The sequence below is a fragment of the Diabrotica virgifera genome, chromosome 5 (assembly GCF_917563875.1).
Source record: "Diabrotica virgifera virgifera chromosome 5, PGI_DIABVI_V3a".
NCBI classification, from domain to species: Eukaryota; Metazoa; Arthropoda; class Insecta; order Coleoptera; family Chrysomelidae; genus Diabrotica; species Diabrotica virgifera.
In genome coordinates, this window is record NC_065447.1 from 158,749,956 (window position 1) to 158,763,722 (window position 13,767).

The following is a 13,767-nucleotide window of genomic DNA, read 5'->3' on the forward strand; positions in this document are numbered from 1 at the left end:
TTAGGAAGGAATTGGTTAGTTAATTTTTAGTTAGCTGAAAGTCGCAATAATTTATGGTAGTAATAAAAGAAAACTTCCTTTTAAATAATTTTAATCAAAATAAAAGCCGCTTTAATTTATATTTACATGTTAACTTAAATGTAATACTTAATTCCATTCCGTCAAAGCTTATTTCGCAAAATTTTCCCGCGACACGTGTACAAACGCCTTTGAAAATGCCCGGCAAATCCCAAGCAATTTGACCTTTACAGGTTCCACAACCGACTTCGGAATCATTGTCGGTATATGTATGTCTTCAAACGAATCAAAAGATTGCCGCCCGTTCGTTGGACGGACAGCCGGGCGGGCGGCAATCTATAAATCGCGCTTAAGTGCCAATGTCATTTTTGATTAATCGTTTTAAAGCATATTTTATGGCGAAACAAAGTAAAGGCTCTTTGGCTCTCGGCGCCCCCAACATCCCGGTGCCCGTGTGCACCGCACACCCTGCACAATAGGTAAAGCCGGCCCTGTTAATAAGTCTCATGAGTCACTTTTTAAAACTTTTCTTGGGAATATTACACATTATACTAAATACAAGATGCAGTAGAAATAAACAAACCAAGACACGTTAAATGCTACTAGGAGCACTCCCGAATCATAATTTATAATGTATAAACTTTGGAAATAATTATTTAGGATTTACAATGTATATGTTACCGGCCAAACCGGATTTCAAGGCAATCTAGTTTGGCCTAGGCCAAAGTAGTTTGTCCTAAGCGCGTTAGGATAAACTAGTATATTTTATTTGCCTCCATATTGTGTAAGAACTTGATAACTGGCTCCAAACGGGTTAAGTATTTATTTATGATTGACAAAAGTTGATAAAACTCAAATGCCCCTAATATTCAGTGCTAAAACTTGACAAGATGAGTTATCAATGTATTGTTTAATCAAAATAATCGTGAATGCGACATACACTGAATGCTACAACTAGCTAACTATAGTTATTTAGTTGTAGAACGTGTTTTTCTGAAACCATTGAGCCTACCACGTATTTGCTATCTGTTGATTCGGTTCATGTTAACGCAAAAATTCGAGAATTTTAAGCAGTTCTGGCAACCTCCATGGCGGAGGGCTAATTTTCACCAAAATAATGCTTGCTTAAACTATTAGTGTTGTTAAAAAATTAACTTAGATGCAACTTGGCACGACATGCGACATTACCAAATGTTAACATTATGGTAGTGCTAAAAGTTGATAACTTTACTTTTTCATGTTATTTTCCATATTGGAAAACAAATTTGCATCGTATTCCCAAATAGATCAGTAGCCAAAAAGTTAAGGAACAGTATTTTAGAGCTGCAGGGTGAATTCCGTATTTACCAACATCATGGTAGCAGCATAAATATCTTTAAAATCATCAAAACCGTTTATCTCAGAACTACTAATTTCGAGTTATCAAGTTATAGTATTAAGGCGACGATATGATACAATATATCGATGTATAATTTTTTTTGCCATCCCTGTTGGGACGTGATTTGGGAATTCCCCGCATGTAAAAGTCCTTACATGTTCGCTAAATTACTTTCGACTCGGCTAAATTGGTTTAGACTAGGCCGTACTGGTTTATCCTGAAGTGTGAGTCTTTATTTAAACAGGATAAACTAGTTTGGCCTGAAGTGTGTGTATTTATATCAGGATAAACTAGTTTGTCCTGAAATCGGGTTTGACCGGTAACATATATACATTGTAAATTATGATTCGGGGGTGCTCCTAGTAGCATTTAGCGCGGTTTGGTTTGTTCATTTCTACTGCATCTTGATTGTAAATTTAGTATATACTAAAGTCACAATCAACTTGAACTAAAAGTAAACAAACCAAGACACTTCCATGTTACGAGGAGCACTCTCGAATCATGATTTACAATGTATAAACTTTGTAAATCATGATTTGGGATATATACAATGTATATGTTACAGTTCAAGTTGATTCTCAGTTAGAGTTGACTCCAACTAGGTAGTTGGAGTCAACTCCAACTGAAACGAGCAGTAAAAGTTGATTTTAAAAATTTAAATCAACTTTTACTAGTTGGAGTTAACTCTTCCTGGATCGATTCAGTAAATGTTGATTATACGAGAATCTCAAGTGCATTTTTGATGAGTGTGCGTTTCTTTGTTTTGACCGTTTTAACTACTTATTAGTATAGTCTGTAACATCGCCCCCGTTAGGTAAATTATTCTGATTGGATTTTTTGCACAAACTTACTCAAAGAAATATGTACATCCGTATAACAATCCTTATAACAAATACACAGGGTGTCACGCGGTACCGCGGTCGAAAAATTGTTTGACCAATTTTTGTTAACCAAATTCACAAAAATAATTTTTATCTACTCTATCTCATATTATGTAAAGCAGCGGTTCTCAATCTGTGGTACATGTACCACTGGTGGTACATATCATTATTTGCGGTGGTACACAAAACACACAAAAACTTAAAATAGTAGTACATAGTAAGTCTTGATTATACAATCTAAAAATATAGAAATATAATAAAAGAAATTTTAGATGGTACAAGACTCAAAAAGATTGAGAACCGCTGATGTAAAGGTTTTATTGTGTGAAAATTGTAAATATAGATAGCAGTGCATGAAGGGTTTAAATTGTGTCTGAAGTAACAATGTATTTTAAATGGGTTTTACTTTTTCGCACTGTTTTTTAGCACACTTTCATATAATTAAACATCCTTAACTTTCGCCTTCGGGAGGAAATCAGACACGCCCTTGCAACGGCAACTGAAATGCTCACAAAACAGCGACCACGGAAGCAAAGATGGATGACAGAGGAAATATTGGATTTAATGGATGAAAGAAGAAAATGAATATTACCATCCTTGGTTTATAAACTTTCATTTGACACCTCATTTGTCATATCGGAAAAGAAATGAAAGGCAGAATTTACAAATCAGTCATCAGACCAATAATGACATACGCGGCAGAAACACAACCCGACACAGAGATGACAAAAAGATTGCTCGAAACAGTCGAGATGAAAACCCTTCGAAAAATCGATAGTAAGACTCTATGGGACAGAGCTAGAAGTACATATAAACGACGGAGATGCAAGGTGGATAACATTAATAACTGGGTAATAAACAGAAGAATAGAATAGAATGACCACATAAGTCGAATGACAACAAATAGGGTAGTCAAGACAGCGAGAGACGGTTCCCCAATAGGAAGACGTTTAGTGGGAAGACCACGAAAACGATGAAATGACAACTTACTAGAGACACATTGAAAAAACAGACAAAGTAATGTCTATACAAAAAGAAGAAGAAGAAGATTTGTCAATCTACCTGTTATAATGACGGAGGAGTTATATTCGCGGACGGACGGACAGACAGCCTAGGGTTTTGTCACCTTTAGTACCATCCTTGGATATTAATCTTTCATTTGACACCTCATTTGTCATTCTACCTGTTATAATTAAGGAGGAGTTATACTCGCTGTCGGACAGATGGTACCAGGCAGTACCGTGGTCGAAAAATTGTTTAATAGTTATTTATGTACCAAGTCCGTAAAGTGGCTCTTTATCGAACGAGTCTGATATTACGAGCAGAGGAAGCGAAGCGAGCAACAGACGCGTTCGATAAAGAGTATTGAGGTGGTGCGTACAAAATTGTATCGTCAATCATAAAAAACATTAACACTTACTTACAACTTTGAGGAAATTTTTTTAATTTTAGACGAAATAAAAAATTCGTATGACAGTAATGACAGATGACTTTTGCATGATGGCCGGTTTTGATGTTTAATCGATAGTTATCAATATTGTATACAGTCGGAAAAATGAAAGAATACCCATGAACGAACATATAAAACACGCTGTATTTTCCTGTCACCGTGTCACAAAGAAAATTGCCCAGCGCAATTACATGTAATAATAATTATTACATGTACTTGCGCTGGCTATTTTTTTGTGTGACACGGTGACACAGCGTGTTTTATGTGCTCGTTCATGGGTATTCTTTCATTCTTCCTACTGTACCTACCTAATTACTAAATCTGTAAAGTTTTGATTTATTTTGTATGAATATAATTGCGAAACACTACAGAATTTTACTTTTTGACATACATTTTATTAATAATAAGATACATTTTGTACAATATTTTTAATAATTAAAGTAAATAAATTTTAATTTCACTCAAATAAATAATCGATTGCTGCCATTGACAACTTACATTCAATCTCGGTTAATTTGATTAATAATCGCGGCAGGTAAAGTAACATTCTTCTTTCAATACAACAAAGTGTTACTTTACTGCCGAAAATGAGGGCAAATGAGTACAATAATGAATGATTTTAGTGACGTTTGGCGATAAACAATGATTTTAAACAAATTGGCAAAAATAATTTTTTCACTTCGTACAAATATTTTTTAGATCCTTTGAGCCTTTTTTTCTCTAAAATTGACTGTTTTCGAGTTATTAGCGACTTAAAATTTGAAAAACGCCAAAATAACCATTTTCAAGGTTTAATAACTCGGTTAAAGATAATTATTGTGAAAGTCGAGCGAGCGGCCGTGGAGTAACGGCATAATCGCTAGCCTCATACGCCAGTGCACGTGAGTTCGAGCCCTGCCAAAGACAAACCATTTTCATTTCCAATAATGACACAAGTCGTCTCACCGTGTCTCGGAGAGCACGTTAAACCGTCGGTCCCCCTGGGCTAGTGTACATCGACACTAGTTACTTGAAACAGGGTTAAAGGTGTAATTGGTGCCGGAACTGTCCGAAAGGCAAAAATGTCATACGATATTATATATTATGAAAGTCAGAAACTAAAAAAAATCAAAGATTAAAGCTACCTGTATAAGATCCTGAAGAAATTGTTTTCATTAATAAGATATTATTTTTAATTATCAACAATGAGCGCTAAGCGTGTATTGAGGCGGCCGTCAATGTGAGTGCGAGTGAGATTCACCATTGGACGGCCGGAATGGTGCATCTCTTTAGCACTCACCATTGACGGCCGACTAGTACGCACTTAGCGCTCATTGTTAATAATTAAAGATAAAGCTTAGTAATAAAATAGTGACAAAAATTTCTGCTTTATCTTGTAGAGGGGGCTATAAACTTTGATTTGGTCACTTTCTGACTTTCATAATAATGGATTTTAACCGAGTTATTAAGCCTTGAAAATGGCTATTTTCGCATTTTTCAAATTTTAAATCGCGTATAACTCTTTACAGTACAACAATCAATTTTATACAAAAATCACAAAATACCTTTTTTTGCTCAGAATAACCCAAATGATCTAAAAAAAATTGTTCGGAGTGAAAAAATCATTTTTGTGAATAATTTGTCTAAAAAAAATTTGTTTAAACAATTTATCGATCAAGGTACTGCCTGGCACCCAGTAGATTTGTTATGAGGACCTCTTTTTGAGCAAGTTTGTGCAAAAAATTCGAATCAGAGTAATTTACCTAACGGGGGCGACGATACAGCCTAGACTAATTTGAACATATTCAGTAACATTTAATTTGTAGAGTCGGCTGTTTGTGTGAATCACAATCAACTTTTACTAAATAGCATTAGTCCTGTCGCCAGGGGGGTACAACGGCCTCCTGTATTCAGATGGACTTACCCAAGTTTTTTTTATGTATTTTGACCTGTAGAACACGAATTTTTTGGGTAACAGCTGATCCGGATGTCGATAAGATTGTTATAAACCAAGAAGTTGAGGAATCACATAACAGCGATTTCTCGCAAAACAAAACATTTTTTTGTATTTTTTGGGCCATTCTAACCAAAAAATGTTTCTACAAATTTTTTCGTAGGATGCATAGTTTTCGAGATAAACGCGGTTGAACTTTCAAAAAATCGAAAAATTGCAATTTTTGAACCCGAATAACTTTTGATTAAAAAATAAAATAGCAATTCTGCTTACCGCATTTGAAAGTTCAAGTCAAATTATATCGGTTTTAATTATTTGTATTGCTAAAAATTTATTATTTTATTGGTAAAAAAAGCTACAAACACCCAGTGTTTGAGTGATGTTTTCAATGATTTCTCATTTAAAATCGAACGAGTAGGTAGAATAGGTAAAAGTGCAAGCGGGTCTATTTCTACGTAGCATGCATTAAAACGCATGTATTAGGCACGGGAAACACTATGTGTTTATACCTTTTTTTAACAATCAAAAAATAAATTTTTAGCAATACAAATATTCAAAACAGATATAATTTGACTCAAACTTTTAAAGGCGGTAAGCAGAATTGCTATTTTATTTTTTATTCAAAGGTTATTCGGGTTCAAAAATTGCAATTTTTCGATTTTTTGAAAGTTCAACCGCGTTGATCTCGAAAACTATGCATCCTACGAAAAAACTTGTAGGAACATTTTTTGGTTAGAATGACCCAAAAAATACAAAAAAATGTTTTTTTTTTGCGAGAAATCGCTGTTATGTAATTCCTCAACTTCTTTGTTTATAACAATCTTATCGACATCCGGATCAACATACATAAAAAAAACTTGGGTAAGTCCATCTGAATTAAGAAGGCCGTTGTACCCCCCCTGGCGACAGGACTACATTGGGAAGAGTATACTTTAACTAGTTGGAGTCTACTTTTACTAGTAAATGTTGAATATAAATCTTCATTTTATATTTATAATCAACTTTTACTGAAACCAGCCGTTAGAGTTGACTCGAACTAGTAAAAGTCAACTCCAACTGGATAATCAACTTGAACTGTAACATATATACATACATTGTAAATCATGATTTGGGAGTGCTCCTTGTAACATTCAACGTGTTGTGATTTGTTTATTTCTAGTGCACCTATATTGTGATTTTAGTATAAATTATTAGTCAGTTTGGTTTCAATAATGGACTTGGCACGAGAAAAACTATCTTTAGTATGCAAACATTAATATAGAACTGTTTAGATTAAAGAAAGGACGTGTTTATCTGTTTCATCGATTATGAGAAAGCATTCGATAATTTAAAACACGAGCTGAAAAATACCTACAAGAGTTGGGACTAGATGCCAAGGACATAATAATTATCGAAAATCTGTATTGGAACCAGACAACAACAGAACGACTTCAAAATTTCAACGAAACAGAAGACTTTTCAATAAAAAAAGGAGTAAGGCAAGGTTGTACACTGTCTCCAATGTTGTTCAATGTATACGTCGATAAAGCCTTCACAGAAGCAGAGGCAGACTCTCATAAAAGTATTATAGTTAACGGCATATTTATTAATAACATCAGGGATGCCGATGACACAGCAATAGTGGCAGATAACATCGAAGATCTTCAATGAATTTTAATTGATCTAACTCTTGCAAGTGAAGCTCAGGGTTTGAAAATAAATATTAAAAAACAAAGAAAATAATTATAAGTAGAAATAATTACTCCAATGCAAAGATCTCTGTCTCTGAAGAAAAAATCGAACAAGTCAGGCAATTTAAATACTTGCCTGCGGGCAGCAGGACTATTACCATATAAGACGGTTAAAATACTTGTGTTACAATAAAGTAGCCCCTATCCAAGTTGGAGATTGGAGATAGTCGTACTGAAAAACTACCCATCAAACGTGAAATACGACAGGGTTGCGTTTTGTCACCCAGCGACCCAGCCTGAAGAAATCTTTAAGGAGGCTTTGGACGACAGACAAAAAGGGAGTAAGACTCGGCGTAGAAGTAATCAACAATATCAGATATGCTGACGATACAGTCATTCTTGCAGAAAATTTCTCTAATATCGTCCCTGCCATTTTGAAAAGTTGTACTTTTCAGGAGAGCAAAAAAACTCTTTTTTAGAAACTCCTAAATCAGCGCATTGACAAATGGGAAAATTTTTATATTTTTTGTATGTAATGTTTAATCCTTGTTAGATTGATAACAAATTTGAACTGTTATCATTTTTGTTTCTTTCCAAAATCACATTCGTTACTTTGCTTTTTGTATTAATCAAAGATTTGTTTCGGTCCGATGTTTCAAAGTAGCGAATCAGTGGCGTAGCGTAGTGGGGGCAGCAGGGGCGGCCCGCCCCTGGCGGCACTTTTTAGGGGGCGGCAAAATTTAACAATAAATAATAAAAATATTTTGTAAATATTTGAACCATTTTATATTACAATCGCAACTACAAATTCGGACCGATTGAAAGGAGCACGGAATTTTTCATTACTTATTTTGTGACGAATTCGGGAAATTCCTTTTCTTTGAATGATATTTTGTAGCGATTGGCAACAACGTCTATACTGACTTGTGGGAATTCCCCGTTAAGGACTAACAATCAGCACAACTTTTTTCGGCACTTTAGAACGTTGCTATTCTTTTTTTTTTTCTCATCGACACATCGTTGGGAAGTTCTGATAGCAGCTACAGGCAAAAGAAGGATTCAAGACACGCGGTGGAGTGCAAGAGGTGATGACGTAAATGTAACATGACATCATTACAAAGACATTCTTGTCACTTTGGAAAAACTGACAGAGGCAGTTGAAAGCTTAAACACTAGAACAGATGATGCAGGTGCTTTACTAGTTTCGATGCAGTCATTTTCCTTTCTTTGTTTCTTTGGCCTGTGGCAACCGGTGCTACATGAAGTGAATGATGCACAAAAATATTTACAATCGAGGGGACTTGACATAAGATTGTGCGCTCAGAAAGTAAATGCTTTGCAGATGATATTGATAGAGAAAAGAGAGGAATGGGCAACTGGTGCTGTAGCTTATGCAAAAATATGTGTGAAGAACTTGGAATTTCCATAAAACCTCGGAGGCGCATAACAAGAAAACATATTTTCGATGACAGAAAAATGAGTTGACACGAAAGCTGTTTTCTTCGTTAGATAAAGTTATTGTAGAAATTCGTGAGCATTTTCAAAAGCACAGAATTTAACGGATAATTTTGTTTATCTAACTCAGGCTATATTATTAGATCCAGACAACACTGAATGAAATCTAGACTACGCATCTGACGAAATTGACGAGCAGGGTTTCAAGCTGGAAAAACTTCGACTGCGGACTTTTATTGCTGCTACAGGCAACGAAATTGATTAATGCAGACTCACTTGAATTATTTAAATTTATTGTTAAATCCAAGCTGGAAGATACTCTGCCCAATATTTTAATAATTAACTATTTTCTATGGGAAATAAGCCACAATTTTACTAAAAAAAAATGAATTTATTAACGTTTCGAAGCCCAAATCGGGTTTCGTTGTCAAAATACAAAATACTTCTACAATAAATGTTTATTTTAGAAGTATTTTGTATTTTGACAACGAAACCCGATTTGGGCTTCGAAACGTTAATAAATTCATTTTTTCAGTAAAATTGTGGCTTATTTCCCATAGAAAATAGTTAATTATAAAAATGCCACACGGAAATAGCTTCAGAACAATATTTTAATAATGTTCCGAATATTTTTCACAGTTGCTATAAGCAATGCCAGCTGTGAGAGGAGTTTTTCAAAATTTAAAATGATTAAAAATTATTTAAGATCGACAAAGAGTACTGTAAGACTAACTAATTTGGCTATTTTGTCTATTGAGCAAGAGGTGTGTGATGCGATAGACATTGATGGTGCAATAAAAGACTTTGCTCTTAAAAAAAAATAGACGTAAACATTTTTAATTGAAGACGGAAATTTTGTTTTTAATTCTAACAAATACTCTTATACTTTTCAATAAAAATAAAAATATAACATTATAGGATCGTTCTAGTTCTAACTAAAAATTGATTTTATTTAATTTTGTCGATCGTTAAGGTGTACCAAGTTATATCAATGTATCTAGTTGGTTAAAGTAAAAGAATTTTTGTATTAACAAAAGTGATTGTAAAACTTAGATAAACTTTTTTATTTAAAGTCCAACCTGTATAATGCAAAATAATGATGACTGTTCTCGCCGAATAGTTCTCTAAAATTAATGTATGTAATTTTTTATACAATAAATAAAAATACCTAAATAAGAGGGCGGCAAAACTGTCTTCCGCCCCGGGCGGCCGACACTCATGCTACGCCACTGTAGCGAATGTATAATAGCGAATAACTGTATAATCAAATAATGAAAATCCGTGAAAATGAAATCATAAACTGCCTCACAAAAATTTCTTGGAAGCGATACTGAAATAAAATACGCACAAATTGTAAACACGGGCATTTTGATCTTCTCAGCAGTTTAGTATTTTCGAAAGTTTACAGATTATAATTGAATAACTGTTGAATAAATTACAACACAAACTAACGAATGTGACACATTAGACATGTAGAATTGTACAAATATACCTTTAGTTATATTTATACAAAACAAAAGTATCGAATACAACCATTTTCGTCAGTTTGCAGTCAACCAAATGGAAAAATGTTCATATTCGATAGTTTAAACAGCATATTTCCCGCGCTCCTGATCAAGCTACAATAACGAGAATTTTTCACAAGATGTATCACGTATAATGCGAGGACAAGGTATCGAATCTGAAAAACCTGATTTTTCACATTCGATAGTTGGAAATGGTAGGGACGATATAATCTCCAGACATTAGTAAATCTAGTCAGTGAAAAGACAGAGTGGATGGTAGTTGGAAAGATTAATATAGATCAAGGTATGCTTTCTCTCATAGGCGTAACCAGGGGGTGGTTTTGGGGGTTATACCCCCCTTTTGGATGTACTTTGAGCTCTATACGCTTAACACCATTATTATTCCATACCCCCCAGAGACCTTCAAGTAGATGTAACCCCCCCTTAGGATCATCCTGGTTATACCTCTGCTTTCTCTTGATGGAGAAGAAATAAAACGGGTAAACCATTTTAAATACTTTGGCAGTTGGTTAAATGTAAATTGCGACTATGATGAAGAGATAATAACCAATATCGGAATATCACGTAAGGCTTTTATGACCTGGAAACCAGTTTTATGTAACAGAAACCTGTCGACGAATATTCACAAGAAGGTCCTGAAATGTTATGTGTGGCTTATTTTATTGTATCGTTGTGAGACATGGACGTTGAAAACCACAATGCTAAACCACAATTCTAAAGATATCAGGGACATTCAAAAAACAAAATGTTCATAAAACATGAGAATAAAATACGATTTCGAGGTATACTCACACTTGTACCTTGTCCTCCCTATAAGTAGAGTGTCTCAAACTAATCACAAGAAAAACATTTCTATTCTTCCATCCGATAGAAGTACAAAAAATAAGTTTGACTAAACTTTTGCCCAACTGTGTAAATACCAAAGAAAAATGTAACATAATAAAAAAAATTAGCGGAATCCGTTACTAGTGTAGGAAACAGAGGTTAAACCTCGCAAAATGGACACAAGTGCGGTTTTAATTTTTTTCTGGTATACCGAGGGGTGCTTATTATGAGACTAACTTTTTCTTAAAAAATTTCGCCCCGGAACCCCCCTTTTCATCCCTTTAAATGGGGTAATTTGTGGTTTTTGCGAAACGTAGCCCTTCCTGTACGTTTTGAAAAAAATTTACTTAATAGTAAAATAAAGTGGACTATATTTCCTACTATTTATTTCCCGACAGCATATGTCTATCACCCACCGTTTAGAGGGGGTGGCGCCGCGAAGTTGACAAATTTTAATAAGAGGTTTTTTAAAAAAATATTTTTCCCTAACTGTAATAAAAATTAAGAAGAAACCCTGGGGAAATTAATCACAAATAAGTGGCTGATTTTTTGGTATAGGCTTCATTTAAGGGAAATTGCACATTTTTAATTACGGGGTGTTACATTTTAAAAAACCCCTTTTTATACCACCTGAACCGCCTATGCTAGAGTAAAAAAACTTTCAGCGATTATCCATATAATGGAGTTATTTACAAATTTCTATAATGTACCCCCATTTTTTTCCGGAATCACCCAAAAAAAAGAGAATTAATAAAGAAAGTGATTTTCTTGGAATCCCTCGCACACCATGCCCTTTATTAAAATGCTTCATATATCATTTTGTGCACGTTCTTATTACCCATACATGGGCAACAAAAGCGATTTCTTAATGCAACCCCTGTAGCAAAAAAGATAAATAAAGGGGGGTTGAAAATTCTTTTTTTTTTGGTTTTGACCCATATGGGCATATGCTCCATCAATAGGGTTTTCATAAATATATATGATTATTGCAACATCCCTGCGGAAACTACCCCTATCCTTGAAAATAAACTGCAGAAACTACCCCTATCCCTTGGAGAGCATGTTTTGACGATTTTCTCATTACCTATGCTTTTTTTTTAACAAAACTTATACAGAATTAAAGACCACTATTTTCTCTACAAATAAGGTTATATGCATTTTTTTCGTATAAGCAACCGTTACGGCACAGTGGCGCCGCAAACCTCAGAAATGCTTTGGCGGGCTCCAGTTTTTGTTTATTGTTCGTCACCTATTCATGTTATGGAAACGTACTTATGGAAAATAAGAACACACTGTCTGCTACACATTATAACCTATGCATATTTTATTTTCTTTGCACCCTAAAGCCACAGTGGTGGCCCAAAATCAATTTTTGATTATTTTCTTTATTAATTCTCCTTTTTTGGGGTGGTTTCGGGAAAATATGGGGGTGCATTAAACAAATTTGTAAATAACACTAGTACATGGATAATCGCTTAAAGTTTTTTTACTCTATTATAAGCGGTTCAGATAATATAAAAAGGGTTTTTTTTTAAATGTAACACCCTGTAATTAAAAAATTTGCAATTGCCCTTAAATGAAACCTATAATTTCTTCTTAATTTTCATTACAGTTAGGGAAAAATAATGTTTTTTAAAATATCTTTTTTAAAAAATTGTCAACTTTGGGGCGCCACCCCCGCTAAACGGTGGGTGATAGACATATGCTGTCGGGAAATAAAATAGTAGGAAATATAGTCCTCTTCATTTTACTATTAAATATTTTTTTTGCAAAACGTACAGGAAGGGCTACGTTTCGCAAAAACCACAAATTACCCCGATTGAAGGGATGAAAAGGCGGGTTCCGGGGCAAATTTTTTTAAGAAAAAGTTAGTCTCATAACAAGCATCCCTTAATATACCAGAAAAAAAATATAACCGGACTTTATCCATTTTGCGAGGTTAACCCTCTGTTTCCTACACTATAATCTGTTCACGAAAAACTCAACTATGAAAATGAGTATAATTTTAGGTGGTGCATAACTTTTGAAACTAGGTGTATTATAAATACATAATTAATTATTGTTTTATAGTTTTCATACTTTAACAAATTTAAGTTTGAAGAGAGTTGGCATTAAGCAAGTTCGCGATGGAGTGTTGTTTTAACAGATTATACAAAACGTAAAAAGTAACTTAAAATGCCAAAGAACTTGTAAGTACGCGTAAGTTACGTTATATTTTAAGCACACTTACACGTGATCATTTAAGCTGGAAGAATTCGATGTTTCGCGTCTGCCGTCTACAATTCACCAACACTTGTATTAACTCTTTAACCGACTGTGAACCAAAAACGTCCTTGAGATCCCCGGTCCGCCCAAAGTGCGAGAACCCAATGTCGATACGCAACTGCCCTTGCGTTGGCCGTGCAACTGCAGCTACGAGAACGAGACTGCATACGAATTGCGCCATGGATTGCATTGCACTCTCCCGAGTTGAGTCGAGTCTCCGTTTTGCTCTGCTTCTATTCTGCTACAATCACCGCCAACTAAATAAACATCTGAGTATCAAATCCATGAAAGAAAATTCCGAAATGAACCGAGAAACTCTATCGACCGGTCTTTTAGAGATGGAATCGCAAAATTCAATTATTTCTA

General features: G+C 34.6%; 1 protein-coding gene across 1 annotated transcript in view; it reads right to left on the bottom strand.

Moving 5' to 3' along the window:
* The window catches only part of LOC126885184 (uncharacterized), a 217,747-nt gene extending 204,214 nt beyond the window's left edge, over positions 1–13,533 (bottom strand). Inside the window, exon 1 of the mRNA XM_050651617.1 lies at positions 13,367–13,533. The gene's annotated coding sequence lies outside the window, so the exon portion shown is untranslated. The remainder of the gene's footprint in view (positions 1–13,366) is intronic.
* Between the last annotated feature and the right edge of the window lie 234 nt (positions 13,534–13,767).